This window comes from Urocitellus parryii, chromosome 2, assembly GCF_045843805.1.
Source record: "Urocitellus parryii isolate mUroPar1 chromosome 2, mUroPar1.hap1, whole genome shotgun sequence".
Lineage (NCBI taxonomy): Eukaryota > Metazoa > Chordata > Mammalia > Rodentia > Sciuridae > Urocitellus > Urocitellus parryii.
In genome coordinates, this window is record NC_135532.1 from 53,285,917 (window position 1) to 53,304,734 (window position 18,818).

General features: G+C 35.3%; 1 protein-coding gene across 4 annotated transcripts in view; it reads right to left on the reverse strand.

Moving 5' to 3' along the window:
* Positions 1–18,818, reverse strand: part of Diaph3 (diaphanous related formin 3) — a 460,724-nt gene that overhangs the window by 413,219 nt on the left and 28,687 nt on the right. The window lies entirely within an intron of this gene.

Genomic DNA, 18,818 nt, shown 5'->3' on the forward strand with positions numbered 1-18,818 from the left:
CATTCAATTACAGATTCTAGTAACAAGTGACCTTTGCTTTATAGAGCAGAAAAACCAAGCAGTTTTACAAAGGCAATTTCTCTAATATAGTGGTGACACCAAATTAGTACTCAGTGTCCTACTCCCAGCCCATCACCAGGCAAGTTCTGGAATAGCATAAACAGGTTGAGAAGCAGGGTGTGACAGGACATGATTAGGAATTATACTGAATTCTACTTATGTCTTTATAGCTTGTTAGCCTGATAACACATTTCTCCTTGTTCAGGCTGGTTTCTACAACATCTACAGAGAAGGTATATTCAAGCCTTAGGAAATAAAGCTAGATTTTTGTTGTAAAGAGAATTATCCTACAACTAGATCAAATAGTTCACTGATATTTAAAAATACATAGATACTAGTTTACAAAGCTAATTGTTCATTCAAAAGTGATTGGATTTCACAAGTTCTATTCTACACAAAGAACTCAAACCTCCTATTTCAAGCTTCATAAAATGTCAATAATGAAAAGGAAATAACATTTTAAGTATCAAATATAGAAGTACATTTAAAAACATGATCAATGAGTCTGTGAAATGTTCATCATGGCTACATATATTAAATTGTTGTTTTTTTAATTAGTTGTTCAAAACATTACATAGCTCTTGACATATCATATTTCATACAATTGATTCAAGTGGGTTATGCACTCCATTTTTCCCCCATATACAGATTGCAGAATCACATTGGTTACACATCCATGTTTTTACATACTAGTGTCTAGTAACAAATACAAGACATAGAACTGTACCACTCATTATAATGGGCTGTAGTTATAGATAGTTATTGAATTAAAGGAATATTAAAAATTCAGTTCCTTAGTTGCATATGTAGCTAGTGGCTATCACATTGGAGTTCTATTGAACACCTAGTATAACCAGTAAAGAAATCTGACACCTAAAAATCTCCATTTAGAAGGAAGGTAAGTCACAGTGACAACTAATTGTTAAAGAAGTGGAACTAAAAACTAAAAGACAACTCTACATTAACCCTAAAAGCACACATTGGAGTTGTAAAGTAGAAAGATATACGCCATGGTTTCGAAAGCTAGCAGCACAGTTGTAAAGTCAAAGAAGAGATTGCCAGATTCTCAATAACGCTCAGATGATAATACCTTGTAACACACAACTCAGGGATGAGCTGAATTAAAACTATAGAAGCAATAAAGGCCAGCCCTATATCAACTAGAGAGCCAATTGACACAGCCTCCCCACAATTCACCCCCAGCTGCCACACTCTACCAGCCTAAAAGAAGGGCATAACTTTTAGAGGTCAGAGAGAAAATTACTTGCTTCAGTTTCTCCTAGTACTTAAATAAAATATCTACCATATAAATATTGCTAAACACACAAAGGAGCATGAGAATGTGAACCATGCTCAAAAAAGAGAGACCTATCATTCTGATGTTTTTGTATTCGATTTGCCAGAATTTTATTGAGAATTTTTGCATCTTTGTTCATTAGAGATATTGATCTGAAGTTTTCTTTGATGTGTCTTTGCCTGGATTTAGAATCAGGGTGATATTGTCCTCATGAGTTTGGAAGTGCTGCCTCTTTTTCCATTTCATGAAATAATTTGAAGAGTATAGGTATTAGGTCTTCTTTATAGGGCTTGTAGAATTCAGCTGTGTATTTATCCAGTCCTGGGATTTTTTGGTTATTAGGCTTCTTGATGGTATCTTCTATTTAATTGCTTGAAATTAATCTGTTTAAATTGTGTATATCATCCTGATTCAACCTAGACAAATCATATGACTCTAGAAATTTGTTGATGCCTTCAATATTCAGGATTCGGTGGGGTTTGTTCCAGGAAGGCAAGGTTGGATCAACATAAGGAAATAAATAAATGTAATTCATCACATCAATAGACTTAAACATAAGAATCATAAGATCATCTCAATAGATTCAGAAAAAGCATTTGACAAAATACAGCACACATTCATGTTCAAAATATTAGAAAAACTAGGGATAACAAGAACATATCTCAATATCATAAAAGTTATTCATGCTAAGCCCCAGGCCAACATAATTCTAAATGGAAAAAAAAATTGAAAGAATTCACTCTCTTTCACCACTTCTGTTTAACATAGTTCTTGAAACACTGGACAGAGCAATTACACAGACGAAAGAAATCACAGGGATATGCATAGCAAAAGAAGAACTCAAATTAGCACTATTTGCAGACGATATGATTTATTCCTAAAAAAAAAAGAAGGAAATTCCACTAGAAAACTCCAGTAAATGAATTCAGCAAAGTAGCGAGATACAAAATCAAATGCCCATAAATCAAAGGCATTTCTATATATCAGTGACAAATCTTCTGAAAGGTAAATAAGGAAAACTACCCCATTTAAAATAGCACCAAAAAACAAATAAAATACTTGGGAATCAACTTAACAAAACAGGTGAAAAGACCTCTACAATGAAAACTACCAAATGCTAAAGAAAGAAATTAAAGTAGACCTTAGAAGATGGAAAGCTCTGCCTTGTTCATGGATACAAGAATTAATATTGTCAAAATCACCATACTATCAAAAGGATTATACAGATTTAATTCAATTACAATCAAAATCCCAATGAAATTCCTCATAGAAATAGAAAAAGCAGTCACGAATTTCATCTGGGAATAGCTAAAACAATCCTCAGCAAGAAGAGTGAAGCAGGTGGCACCAGTATACCAGACCTCAAACTGTAATACAGAGCAATAGTAACAAAAACAGCATTGTATTGGCACCAAAATAGACCTGTAGACCAGTGGTACAGAATACAGGACACACAGACTAACCCACATAATTACAGTTATCTTATATTAGACAAAGGTGCCAAAAACATACATTGGAAAAAAGATAGCATTTTCAACAAATGATGCTGGGAAAACGGGAAATCCATCTGCAACAAAATGAAATAAAACCCCTATCTCTCACCATGCACAAAATTCAACTCAAAAGTAGATCAAGGACCCAGGAATTAAACCAGAGACACTGCGTCTATTAGAAGAAAAAGTAGGCCCAAATCTCTATCATGTCAGATTAGACCCCAAGTTCCTTAATAAGGCTCCTATAGCACAAGAATTAATATCAAGAATCAATAAATAGGATGAATTCAAACTAAAAAGCTTCTTCTCAGCAAAAGTAAAAGCAAAATCAGTGAGGTAAATAGATATCCTACTAATTGGGAACAAATTCTTACCACATGCACAGCAAATAGAGCACTATCTCTAGAATACATAAAGAACTCAAAAATCTCAACATCAAGAAAACAAATAACCCAATCAATAAATGGGCCAAGGAACTCAACAGATACTTCTCTGAAGAAGATATACAATCAATCAACAAATAAATGAAAAAATGTTCAACATCTCTAGTAATTAGAGAAATGCAAATCAAAACTACTCTTAAGATTTCATCTCACTCCAGTCAGAATGGAAGCTATTAAGAAAATAAACAACAATAAGTGTTGGAGAAGATGTGGGGATAAAGGCACACTCATACATTGCTGGTGGAAGTGCAAATTGGTGAAACCAAAATGGAAAGCAGTATGGAGATTCCTTGGAAAACTGGGGGTGAAACCACCATTTGACACAGCTATCCCACTCCTCCTCAGTCTATACCCAAAGGACTTAAAAACAGGGACACAGCCACATCAGTGTTTAGAGCAGCAAAATTCACAAGAGGTAAACTGTGGAACCAACCTAGATGCCCTTCGGTAGATGAATGGATAAAGAAAATGTAGTATATATATACAATGGAATATTACTCAGCAATAAAAGAGAATAAAATCATGGCATTTGCAAGTAAAAAGATGGAGTTCAAGAATATAATGCAAAGTGAAGTTAGCCAATCCCAAAAACCAAATGCCAAATGTTTTCTCTGATATAAGGAGACTGACTCATAGTGGGGCTAGGAGGGAGATCATGAAAAGAGTAGATGAACTCTAGATAGGGCAAAGGGGTGAGAGGGAAAAGTAGGGGGCATAGAGGTACAAAAGATGGTGAAATGAGATGGACATCATTACCCTAAGTACATGTATGAAGAGATGAATGGTAAGAATATACTTTCTATACAACCAGAGATATGTAAAGTTGTGCTCTATTTGTGTAATATGAATTGTAATGAATTCTGTCGTATATAACAAATTAGAATAAAAATAAATTTTAAAAAAAAGATAGACCTAGAGGGGGCCTAGATATTGGAATTACCAGACAGGCAGTTTAAAACTAGAAAACAAAAAGACATAATTTAAGAAGTGGATTTGACAGCAAGTAGAGATGGGAAATTCATTTCAGCAGTAAAGTCACAGAAACTACTTTTTAAAAAATGCATTAGAAATGAATAGTATACCAGGAGTGAAGATTTCATTGAATGGTCGGTCTGCACAGTAACCTGCATATAGCTGAGAAAAGAATTCATGAACTAAACACATATCAATAGAAAGTACTCAAACTAAAACACAAAGAAGAAAAACACAGGGAAGCAGGGAATCAAAGACTAACCAAGATCTGAGATACTATATAGAATGTCATAACACAAGTGTACTTAGGATCCAGAAGCAGAAAGAGAATGGTATGCAAGAAACATCTCAGGAAACACATGGAGATACAAAGACTAAAATACATACATACAGATCTAAAAAACATACAGACATACAGATACAAGCAGCTCAGGAAAATGCAATAAGAAAATAAATATAAACACTTAAGCATCCCACAAACTGCTGGAAATTAAAAATAAAAGGCAAACCACAGCAGCACAGCCAAAGAAATAAAGACAAATTATATAGGAAAAAATGATACAATATGACAGCTAATCTCTTAGCAAAAACAATGACAACAGTGCTAAAACAAAAAATAGATTCTTTAAAATCTGATGGAAAAGTACTACCATTTTGGGATTCTGTATTAAGTGAAAATACCTTTTATACATAGAAGCAAAATAATGACATTTTCAGACAGACCAAAGGGAAGACAACATCTGCAGCACATTTGTACAATAAAAAGTGTCAAAGTAGTGTTTTGGGAAATGATACTACATGGTGATACTACATGGCATCCCAGACCTTCGAAAAGAAATGAAGAGCAATGGAGAATTCATTAGATGTTGGTGATACAAGGATAAATAAGCAACACAGGACTTACCTGTGAATAATCAAGTAGACTAGCACACAGGCAGTAATTATACGGCTATATGAAAATGTAGCAAGGGGTATATAGAATTTATCCATATAGCAAGGAAAAGTAGCATCTGCCTCAAGAATATAAACGTCCTCTACTCTGAAATAACCCAGAACAAAAACTGTCTCTTCCTGAATTATGTGCAGAAGTTACTGTCCCTCTGTATATCTGTGAACTCATTCTTGATTTTTGTCTTAAACAACTGGGAAATGAGAATGGAACTGGTTCCTCTATCTTTTGAGTTTTGACTCTAGTGTCATCACTTCTGTGCAGCTAATATCAATTCCCAAAGATAGAAACTACTCCAAGTCTTCACACAAATCGAAACTTGATTAATATGCCGAACTTATAATGAAGTGAAATTACGCAAATCATCATTAATGCAACATCAATATTATAAATGTAAACATGTCAATAAATGGGAATAGTCGGCTTAAGCACTTAAGCTTCTGTGTAAATGAATAACCTAATGGTTCCATTAGGGACAGATTGTGTAAAACTTTAGTTTCCAACAACAACAAAAAAATAAAATTAAAATTTAAAAACCTGCTTTTAAATAAAAATCTCTGAAAGTCATGAAACTAACAATGGCTAATAAGTACTGAATGAATGCTTTCTGTATGTCAGGTACCAGCTAAGAGTTTGAAATGCAGCATCAGGTGGAATGCATTTGCTTAATCCTTAGAAAAAAATTGCATTTCTAAACAAAGAATAAGCTCAAAAACTCTTCCTACATAAAAATTTCATAATATTTAGCTTCTAAAATAGCACAAAGGGGGGGGGAAATCTACCTATTATGTTTTTAGCAGTAAACTACATTTATACAAGTAAATTTAAAACACAAAAATTTGAAAAATAACAATAAAATAGAACTAATCCATGTCTCCCTTTTGCTTAGCACCTAAACCCTGGGAAAGGGCTGGATCTTACCCAAGTGGAAAAGCTAATTTGAATCTCACCAGCATATAGCTGGCCAGTTTATCAATTGACAAAGGCCCAGAAAGGAATATAAGATATGAGATGTGAGATAGGAATATGATTAGCGGCTTTCACATTCTTGATGTATTAATTTTATTTATTTTTCCTAACTAGAAGGGTGAAAGACAAAATAAGACAAGAGCCATAGGAGGAAAAGAAATGCAATCCTTTTTCCTGTACCAGAACAGTAAACTGAGCCTGTTGAAACCTTGGGCTTATAGTAAAAGCACACCAAGGTATGTAATGCTGTTGAGCTCTCAAGGTAGACTCCACAAAATCTGGACATTACCAAGACAGGGCAAAGTAGGCCTCACTACCAAATCACTTTAAGATGGTGTTAAACAAATTTCATTTTGCAAAGAAATGTTACTTTGATTCTGAGCACAAATGGATTTTTCTTTCACTGAATTTCACATACAATTTGCTTAAAGCTACGTACAACAAGACACATGAGCAAACCTTAAAAATAATTTTGCACATAAATATATGATAGAATCCAACACATGAACAAACTTTAAAAATAATTTTACACATAAAAATGATAGAAACTCCCACGATACTGACTGCAAGATGGCTGTTATTTTGTTATTTGGCAATTGGCTAGAGATAATTTATGTGTGTTTTATAACTTGTGTACTCTTTATTTTCATATAAAAATTTTAGTTTTATATGGAATTCTTCTCTTAAAATCAAACTAGGAACTCAACCCAGGCAAATAAAGTACACAAATGATTCACACTGAAGAACCTGGTTAAACACAGAGAAAACAGGGAATTCCATTATAATGTTCTTTGGAGGTGGTATACCACAATTAAGACAGCTTTGACTGTGTCTGGGGCGTACTAAGCTTTATAAATTAATATCACTTGTCTTCAGGGGAGGTTAAATGAGCACCCTACTGAGTATTACTTCATACTGAGTAATCACACTGATAATCAGTAATGACAGCTTAAATAAAATTAATTAAACAAAAAAAATCAGGCTGTATACTGGATTTTTAGCTATAATATACTGTAGTGGCAAAAAATTCAGTGTTTAGGGTTTTCACTTTTACAATATTATAAATACTAAAAGCACAGTGTGAGGTTTTTTTAAAAAGGAAACATAATTATCAGTCATTGTACCATTTCTCTAGTTTGAAAAATTACATATGATCATAAATGTATTTACTTAGAATCGGAAGTGGAAAAATTCATGTAATCCAAGAAAATTTATTAGGCAAACAGAAGGTCCTTCTAGCTATAGAATCAATTTTAACCAAATATACCTAAAATATGTCACTTAAAATTATGAATTTTTATGCAATTTTATATTTTAAAGGATTCAACAAACTGACAATTAAAATAGCCTAACTTTTTAATTAGCTTTCTCACTAACCTGACAACTTCCTGATGAAAAAGCTTCTGAATCCTGCCTGGCCACAGCCTTGTTGTGTTAACCATCACCACACTACCTAAAGCCTTGCATGACATGCTTATCACAGAGAGTGTTAACAAGAAAGAAAACCACTCCTTGCCTTTTAACTGCACATTAAAAAGCCTGAAATGCCTTCCCTAGCCACTCAATCTAAAGTAGCACAGGCACCTATCCCATTCTCTATCATGGTTCTTTCAAATGACTCAAGAGAATAGTAATTACTTCATTTACTCTGTAAATGTTGACTCCATCTCTTTCCCACTAAAATCTTAAATGCCATGAAAGACAAACCATCATTTGTAGACAATTGCTGAGCTGGCCTCCAGTGATCACTGACTGGTATAATCATGGAACATGACTTACAAGCAAGGTCATAAAAGATTAAAGTTTTTGTCTTCTTCCTTCTTGGATCATTCACTCTGGGGTATGCCAGCAGCCAGTTGATAAGAACACCCAAGAATACCTAAGGAGGAGGCTCACAAGACTGCTGAGAGCCATTACCAAGTAGGTATGATGCATCGTAATCCTTGCCAGTGTACCCCATGTTAAATGGACTTGCCTTGGAAATTTGCTGCGACCTTGCTTATGTGTTTGAGAAAGGTGACCCTGCTCAATCACCAGGGTGGATCCAGGATTAGGGTGTATTCCTGCAGGAAGTATCCCTGTCCTTGGTTTTAGGGCGTGACAATAGGAGTTTTAGGGAAGTTAGAGATTGAAGATTATGGCTGCTGGGATTAGAGTGTTCCTGCTGCTTGTTCCTGTTGAGTTCTCCTGAAATTAAAATGGGATTTGGAAAAAGCCTCGTGGAGTAGGATGGGGGGACGGGCATATTGGGATTGCCCCTGAACGCATGTGGAGGCTGGTGTGAGATCGGGAATAAAGAATTGCTGTTTGAACCTACAAAGCTGTGTGGTGGCTCGTGAGTCTGTGCCAAGCCGAGACCTTGGCACAAGACAAAGAATCAAAATCTACCAAAAGCTAGAGGCCCCTTGCCAACAATCATGTGAGTTATCTTGTAAGAGGGACATAAAGACACCGCCTTTACTAAAAGCAGTGACTATCTTCTTAGGCTAGCAGATACCCCATGGGTAACTATTACAGGATGAAGCCTGGCTGTATCTGTCTTCTTTACTACCTTAAACTTTATGATTTGTTCAGTTCTACCTGTAGGCATGTTAACTCATTTTGTCCTATCGTCCTATGCTTAAACAGTATATAATATGCAATTATATAAGAATTGTATTATAGCAGTAAGAATATAGTCATATAATAGTTATAGTATAACATTAATATTATTACACATTAATTATATTTGATGTTATACAATTAACATAATTATATATTATACATATTGATATATTACATTAATGCATATATTATATTACATATATGCTCGGGTTATGATTTCCAACCTATTTTAATGCACCTGTGTCAATTTTGTTGAAATATTTGCAGAACTGAAAACTTGGGACAACAGGTTAATCATTTAAAAAATGTTCTTCTAAAAACTACTAGCCCTAAATTTACCTAACCTATCTTTTCCCCTTGAAGACTAAGGGAAAACTTGCAGCATTCTATTTCAGGCCACTGGAGTGGTGCCTCATAGTCTTCGGTCATTGCCCTGCACCTTCTAGGAATACCAGGAGGCTGGCACATCGCCCCATGGTGAGACTGCCCTAAACAGGAGCAACCACCTCATGGGAACTGAACTTCCCACTTCGGGGACCATGGGTCTAAATAAACATTCTGAACAAGTGAAAATTGCCCCAAGTGATACAAGACTTCTCTGAAGCTACCTGGAAAAGCCAGAAGTCAATGACTACCAGACCACAGTTTGACCAAGCCTGCTTAAATAGGCAATTCTGTCACACCCCACCCTCCACCCCCCAATCATGTCAGCAACCAGAGGACAGAGTGAAGATACTGGATCTCTCTTTGTCTTTCCAGTGTGGTCATATGGACTAAAATTTCCTTTCCTACTATTCACCATTACCTTTTCTGTTTGGATTTTGGTGTAGTTGCCAGAGCTGTTTTTTGGGAACCCCGGAATCAGAACTTTGGCCTATGACTCCAATATATTGGAAATCCCAAAAAAGGCTTTAATTTACCATTAACTACATCTTTGTTAAACCTCATGAAAAACCCCAAGCTAGAACCACCCATAAAAGCAACTACCAAATTTCTGACCCACAGAAGTTGTATGATAAAATAAATGTTTGCTGTTTTAAGTCATTAAGTTTTGGGAAAATTTGTTTCACACCAACACATATTATAGTCACTGTTGTATATTCAGCCTACATAACAGTACCTAGCAGACATCTAGAAGTCAGCCAGTTGATACTGAAAGGTATGAATGAATGATTACCCCAAATACAAATTGCAGGATCACATCGGTTACACATTCACATTTTTACATAATGCCATATTAGTGACTGTTGTATTCTGCTACCTTTCCTATCCTCTACTATCCCCCCTCCCCTCCCCTCCCATCTTCCCTCTCTACCTCATTTGCTGTTGTTCAATTCTCTCCCTTGTTCATGCAGAGGAAGAACTGGGGGCGCTTTCCAACATCAGCACTACCTTGTCAACTATGAGTAAACCATCTTGGAAATGGATCCTCCAGTCCTATCAGGACTTCAGAGGACTGCAGCCTGAGCCACATCATAATCTTATCACATAGCAACAGATGAGTAATTTGAAGCTACACACAGAGTAAGACTTTTAAGTGTATAAAATAAAAATGTATACAATTTAAAAAAAAACTAAAGTAAAAAGATCAAAATATTAAAATAAAGATTAATATAGTAATATATTGCTGCACTAAAGAAAGGGTAAATGCAAGTTTAATGTCAACATGTTGAATATGAACTACTTCTGAAATATCTTAATAACTAATGTACTTTGAAAACATTTGATTTCTGCTGGTGAAAGTCACAGGTAAATACTATTATGGTTTGTTCTTTTGTTTTAATACAATGATGGCTGTTTTCTCCCTATATTCAAAATTAATAAAAATATTGAATTTCACTTAAAAATTAATGAAAATAAAGATTTTTTTCCAACACCATAAGTTCCACAACAGATGCCTTCCTGATCCATAGGCTCCAGTTTGGGAACCCTGATAGATGGATACAGACTGATCACAGAAGTAGTGGTGGAAAAAAAGAAAGTAGCTCAAGTTCTAATGTCCTCAGTGAATCAGTGGGAGGTAAGAGAAGGCCTATACTTGAGGTGGCTTGGGAGGCTAAGGCAGGAGGATCGCCAAATTCAAAACCAGCCTCAGCAACTTTGCAAAGCCCTAAGCAACTTAGAGAGACTCTGTCTCAAAATAAAAAATTTGAAAAATAAACAAAAACTGGGCTGGAGATGTGGCTCAGTAGTTAAGCGCTGCTGGATTCAATCCCTAGTAACAAGGAAAAAAAAAATGCAACAAGCTGCATACTCTCATGGTTTGTGCTTCAAAAAGAACTGCAAGCAGGAAAATAAAGCCACAAAACATCATCCAGGTTTCAATTACAGCAAAAAGGAAAGAAAACATTAAAATAACAGACTTTAAGTTCCAAAGGACAAAGTAAGAGGAAAGCGTGGAGGAGTGGAGATAATGTCAGCTTAAGAGATCACTCAGACCTGAATGGAGAAATACAAAAAAAGGGTGCTTTCAGAATCTATGAATTAATTAAGACTTCTTGTGTTGACTTATGCTAGCTGAAAAGTGATCTGAATTGTGATAATTAATGAAAACCAGTAAAACAATAGGCAAACCCTATGGATTACACTTTATTAATTCATCTTCTCTCCATCCCTACAGGCATTACCCTAGTTTAGGCTATTAGAATAAGTTCTACAGCCTCCTAACCAGCTTCCAAGTCTTCACTCCCCTTTTACCCCCACCACTGTAAGCAATTTTCTATACCATTATTGTTTTGATCTTATTGAAAATGCAAATCCAATCATGTCCTCACTTCTACTTAAAATCTTTTAATGGTTCTCCATTGTGCATAAAATGGCATTCAAATCTTATCCTTCAAGGTCCACCTTGATCTGATCCTGACTTCCTCATCAAACAATCTCTTCACCACTATTCCACCACCTCCTGCTATATGATCTACATGAAATGAACAAACTTGTTTCTCAAAAACATGCACATGTTGTTTTTTTTCTTTCCAGAACTGACCCTCCATTCCACCCCCACAATCCTCTTTACTAGCTAATGTCAACTCAATCTCCAGCTGTCAATTTGAGCTACAATTCATGTAGGGGCCCTTCCTCATTCCACAAGAATGGAGTAGATGTTGCAGACCTGGAGTTTGCCATTAGGTACCCTGCATACCATTCTGAACCTGCCTGTTAATGCATACATTTACTGGATAAGGCTTTAAGTCCTTGAGAATAGAGATTGTCATTCTACTCAATAAACTACCCTTGGAACTTAGCATGACTTTAAGCATAGAGAGATAGTTCTATTAATATTTGTTGAATAAATTAGCAATTACCTTCCAATCCTCCAGGCCTTGAACACCAGTCATTGCTTCTTACATGGCTAAATCATTCTCAACAATATTTTACATAACAATATATTAGGGAAAATGACAGGTGTTTAAGCTTTTAGACATTCAGTAATAGCCCAGGCTCTTCCCAACAATTGTAATTTAAAGAACAGTCCACCTATCCTAAAAACAAATATGAACCTCTGTAATTGAATGTCATAATGTATGGTAGTAATATAGTTTGGATCTTGAATGTCCCCCAAAGGTCCATGATTTAAAGGCTTTGTCAGCAATCTGTGGGACTACTGGGAAATGGTAGAACCTTTAGGTTGTAGGGCCTAGTAGAAGGAAGTTACACCCATAGGATTATGCACTTGAAGGGTATAGTGGGATCCCAGCTTCTCTCACTCCCCATCCTCCCACCACCACCATGTGGTAAACAGGCCTTCTCTGCCATATGCTATTGCCAAGATGTACTCCACCACCACAGACCCAAAGCAAGGGCACCATGTTATGAGGGAGTAAAACCTTTGAAACTGTGATCCAAACTAAACCCTTCCTTCAAGTTGATTATCTCAGGTATTTTGTCACAGAAACAGAAAGTTGGTTAATAAAGGCAGTAAGGAAAGTACCAAAAGGAAGGAACACAGAAACCACTAAAAAAGAAAAACGCGAAGTTGTATCTAGGATAATAATTCTAATTATCCATGTTCAAATATAAACAGTAAGTATAAATTAGTCCTCTAAATAAATATTACTATTTTTAAAAGGCATAGCTCAATATTACCCATACATAAAAGTCCTCTAAAGATATCATTAAGTGCTTTCTAATGTGTTTCCACTAGCAATCCATTCCATTGACATCTCAGAAGTAAATTTATTACAGGGTAAAAAAAAAATTACAACTCCTGCTAGTCTGGATTCCAACTTGTCCTTCAGACTCATAATGAAAGTCATCTTTCCTACACCTTTCCCCAAGATCAGGTATATTTCACTATTTCTACTGAATCCTGTACACTGTTGTGGCCCCCCTCACACCACACTACAACTACTCACTATATACATGTCTGTTTCTCTATATTCCCGGGAGGCACACATTCTTATAAATCTTTGTATTTCTATAACAATATTAGATACTCAATAAATATCTGATGAATAAGTGGAAAAAATGAATAAACAAACCTGCATACACTACATCTTTGTATATTCCACTCTGAGAGCTCTTGATCTCATTCTCACGTTTCTACTCATGTGAGGAGGCACTCTCTAAACTATCCCATAAATATTTAAAGATTCTGAGTTAGTACTTAAATGCTACTACAGAAAATCTCAGCACAGGAAGTCCTAATTAACTCATATTAATGGGCTTTAAAAGGCCCACCTGACTTGGTAAATATTAAGTCTACAGAATTTGTTTTGATATATTTTATTATTTATATTGAGTTGCCCCAGTTCATGCTAGTATTTCTATTTTATACAGAAAAGTTTATTTTGAATGTATAGTTTGACAAAAAGAATGTAAAAAAAATATTAACGCCTTTGGATCTATCACTTGTTTTTAACTTATCAAGGAAATATAAAAAGTTAATAGAAATGCAAAAGGAAAGAAAGCCTACTATTTTACTAGGCCAGTAAAATAACTTTTTAAAATGATGTTTCTGGATTTTCTATAAGTGAGATTTTTTTAAATAAATTTTAATTTAAAAATTTTATTTTAAAAAATATTTTTTATTTAAGTAATTTTTTATTTATTTAATTTTATGTGGTGCTGAGGTTGAATCCAGTGCCTCACATGTGCTAGGCAAGCACTCTACCACTGAACTACAATCCCAGCCCCAGTAAAATAATTTTTTTAAGTTGAGCTCTTATTTTGGCAAAACTAATAATTTATATTTCATTATCTCACTCAAAAGTTAGGCACAAAGACAGAAAATTTAAATCATTTTTTCTCCTTCCGTGAGTGTGATGTCTATTTCAGCATATATCCCACAAAACCTATCACATCTCAGAAAGTACAGGAAGAGTCCACAGGTAGACAAAGCCCATCCTTTTAGGCCATTCACCTGGGGAACTATCTTTGAGTGAACCAGACCCACAGAAAACACTCAGAATTTGCATGAGTTGTTTCTTAAGAAGTTCACAGAGAACAGTCAGCATCCAGGAGAAGAAGAAGGAAGGGAAGAGCTTCTCAAAGCAATCGATAGAACCCATCCCAGACCAAGCAATATCCACATTGGTTCCACTTCCATGGGAGCCTTAAGGGGACCCAGAAAAGTCTATACCTGTATCTGGGAGCAGGGTACAACTGTTGCTAGCTTTGTAAAGAAATCCTGCACAGAAGTTTTTCCAATGTTCTTTACACCATTTTGTTTACTTAAAATATTCAAAATACTTCATATCTCATTACAGAAAATTTAGATATGTCTTCACAATTATAAACATTTTTCTCAGGATTAAGATCAATGGTTATGATACCTTTTATCCCTGTCATTTTACAAGTGAGAAGTCTCATACAGATGGCTTGAAAAGAAAAGCAGAATATAATGAGATACACTTCTAGGTTTGATACTTGGTGCTCAGTAGTAAAAAGGATAGTACTTAAGTGGAAGCATAATCTCTTGATAAAGATGTTCTCTGGAGCCAGCCTGCCAGTATTCCTGGCTACCCAAGTCTTTGAAAAAGTTTATTAAGCTCTCAGTTTCCCCATCTTTAAAAATGGAAATACTAGGACTTACTCAGAGGCTCAAGTGAAGGTTAAACGTATGGATAAAGCTAACATTTGGGATAATATTTAGCACATAGCTAATAATTACACCATACTTATGCTTTTTAACTAGAGCTATAATTCCTCAGTTATGTTTCTCTCTCTTTTTGTTTTTATTTTAGATGTATTTCAGGTATAAAAAAGTCAAGCCTGCCTCTGCACCAGCAGCTCACTGGGCACACATGTTCCAAGGGAGAGGTTCTAAGCCCCCTAGCCTAAGCCTGTGGCTGCCCAGCCTCTTCCAGACTCACTCCCAATTATATTTTTACAGTCTGTCAGTAATCTATTCCCAAGAAGCTTCCTGCATATTAACTGAGGGCTGTACATCAAGTTAGAGAGGGAGGGTCCTAGCAGGGAGTCCTCACATGCCACATTAAAGACCACAGCCTCAACCTATGGATAAAAGATGCAAATAAGCAGTTTTGAATAGGGAAAAGCATAACCAGATACACAATTTAGATAGGTCACTCTGATTGTTCTGCTGAAAGTGATCTTTTTAGGGAGCAACACAAAGCTATTAAGGAGTCCAGACAAGAAAAATGATGACACTATCACTCTGATAGAGGAGACAGGGTCAAAAAATAACCACAAAGAAAGTGCATAAGGATAAAGCTAACTACTAAGAAAATACAGGAATGAAAAGTTTAGGAGGGGGCTGGGGTTGCGGCTCAGTGGTGAAGCACTTGTCTAGCATGGGTGAGGCATTGGGTTAGATCCTCAGCACCACATAAAAATAAATAAATAAAGGTATTGTATCCATCAACAACTAAAAAATATTTTTTAAAAAATTAGGAGAAGAGTGTACAGCTTGGGCATGTAGAGTTTCTAGTAAAAATGGGACATCCATGCAACTGCAACCATTAGGCCAATGATAGTATGTCTCATTGGAGGAAAAGGTCATAGACAGCAACGTAAGTGGCAGCTGAAAACTTAAGAGGTCATCATCCAAGTAAAGCATCATATACAGAGAAGAGCCATAGCTTCAGAAGAAAAAAGAAATAAAAATAGTGTAAGAAAGGCAAAGGAAACACACACACACACACACACACACACACACACACACACGATAGAAAAAGAGAGAAATATGAAATCAAGAAAATTTGATATTCCAAAAGTCAAAAAGTATTTGTTCTTCAAAGAAGAAGCAGACAAATATATCGAGTAGATAAATCTACTAATTTCCAAGGACTAAAAACTAGTGATTACTACTAGGGACAAAAGAAGTCATTCATAATACTAAACAACTCACAACAATCCTAAATGCATATAGTCAGCACCTCCATATACACAGAGTCAAGCAACCTTGGATGGAAAATATATCTAGGCCTATATTGGTTGCATCTGTACCACTGGGTCTGTACTGAACATATCATGTACAAATATCTTATTCATGTCATTATTCCCTACACAATATATAATGTGTGAAGATTATACGCAAATCTTTTATATAAAGTAGTTGAGCATCCATGGATTTTGGTATTTGCAGGGGTCCTGGAACCAATACCCTATGGAGACCAAGGGACAACTATATGCTCTTCACTGCAAAGCTTCAAAAGACATGAAGCAAAAGCTGATAGAATGGAAAGGAGACATAAATAAAATGTAAAATTATAGTTGCAGACTTCAACACTTCTCCCTTAAAAATAATTGAAACAAGAGACAAGAAAATTCAAATAGAAAATGTGAACACCATCAACCATCATGACCTCTTCACTATCTATAGATTCATTCCAATAAAAGCAGAAACACAGAGACATTCACCAAGATAGACCACATTCTGGGACATATAGCAAGACTTTCATTGGGAAGGACTGAACTCACACAAACCAAAAGTCAGTCTGCAGGAGAATTATATATCAGATACAGAAAGAAGCAGGAAAATCCCAAAAATTTGAGAATTAAGCAATATATACTAAAACATATATCTAAAGATAGAGAAGAAATCAATAGGGAATAATATTTTCAAGTGAACAAAAATGAAGACATCCCACAATTTGTGAAACGAAGCTAAAACAGGTCTCAGATATAAGAATCTTATGCTATAAATTTCCATAAAAAAGTCTCAAATCAATGTTTTAAGCTTCTATCTTTAAGAACCATAAAAAAAACAGACGGAATGAAATAATGAAGAAAATAATAAATAAATTGAAACAAATGAACTATATTGAAAATTAGCTGGATCTCTTAAAAGATCAATAAAATTGACAACATCTAGTTAGATGAAACAAGGAAAAACTAAAAGTCACAAAGTGTCCATATCAACTTCAGAAAAGAGGGCATCAAGACAGATCCTGCATTTAAAAGATGAGGAAATATTATAAACATCTTTATCTCCATAAACTCAAAAACACAGATGAAATGAAGAAAAAATTCCTGAAAGAAAAATGTTTACAGCAGCTTCATTCATAAGAGCCAAAAACTGGAAAGAACCCAACCAACTGTAGTTTTACCACTGAGCCAGATACAGATAATATACTATGTTATCCCATTTACATGAAATTCTAGAAACTGAACTGTAGTTCAGAAAACAGATTGTCAAGAGTCACAAAGAAAGAGAATTGACTGCAAAGGGGCACACAAGGAACTGCTGAGGTAATGAAAAGCTTTCTATCATGACTGTAGCACATACATAATTGCATACATTTGTCAAACTTCAGACTTTACCCTTGAAACTAGTATGTTACATTGTATGCAAACCATGCCTCAATAAAAAAGTGCATGTTACTAATCCTACTGTTAATATTTTAAATGTATGATTTACTCAGTTTTTTTTACTTCTCCCTTAAACAATCCCCATAAACAGGGATACCAAACTTGAAAGCAAAAGAACTTATACAAAGTCAATCAAGACTGTCCCTCTAAACTAACTTTCCTACATGCTTTCATAAAGAATAGACGCTAACTGAGAGACCTCATGACTTTCTAGTTCCTATGCAGGCCAACTTTGCTTTTCTAGCTGTAGTTGTTACTTGTAAGTCATTAAATCCTCTTAGTGGATCTGATCACTATCGTTTTTTTTTCCCAAAAAAATAATGAGAGAGGAGTGAAGAAAAGTGGAAAGAAATAGGAAATAATCAGAGTTCATTATGCTTAAAACATTAAATATTGGTTACAAAAACTTTGTTTTAAACTGAGACCCAGTTTGTAGTTTTCTATGATTAGGCTAGCAAAAAAAATAAATAAATAAAAAATATGCTACCTCTTACTGTGGGTCGTAGTCAAAAAAAAAAAAAAAAACAAGTTTGAAAACCATTGCTATAGGACAAAATAGGCTAGCAGTATAAAAGAGATGAAGATCAGTAGGAATACTGCACTACGGACAAATGGTGTGAGGGACAAGGGAGAAAAGAGAAAGTCAAAAGAACTCCTAAGCTCCAAAAACACTCAGGGACACTTTGATGGATATCTCAGCATTGTTAAGTCCATATTCCATTTTTTCCAACTTACTTTTTCAAACTGATCTCCTCTAGCTCTCCCTCCTCCCAACCTTGTGCCTCTGAGGAAACCTCCTTCCCAACCCAGGTATCCACAATGGATAGTAATAAACTAAACTGCACCTATACCCAGAGAATGCTCACTGCTCAACGTCTATAACACTGCCTAGAAACCCCAACACTATGGTAATCCTTCATTCTTTTAACAAGACTGTCCTGTGAAATTCAATTCTGATATTAACTCTCAAGAAAAAAACTTTAAATGAGGCATACTTTTGCAGGCCTTTAACCAAACAACTTAAAGGGATGGGTTTTTAGCATAAATGCTTCCCGTATGTTCATATTTAATGTTTCTAACATACCGTTATTCAAACCTGTGACTACAGCAGAACTATTTTTATATGCCTTTTCTCGAGTTCTACCAAATGGCTATTCACATTAAGAAATTCTAAATGAAAAGCACACATGGAATGTATATGTTATGAGGGTGGCAGACTTTAATTAGAAAACATACTGCCAGAACCTATCAGAGCG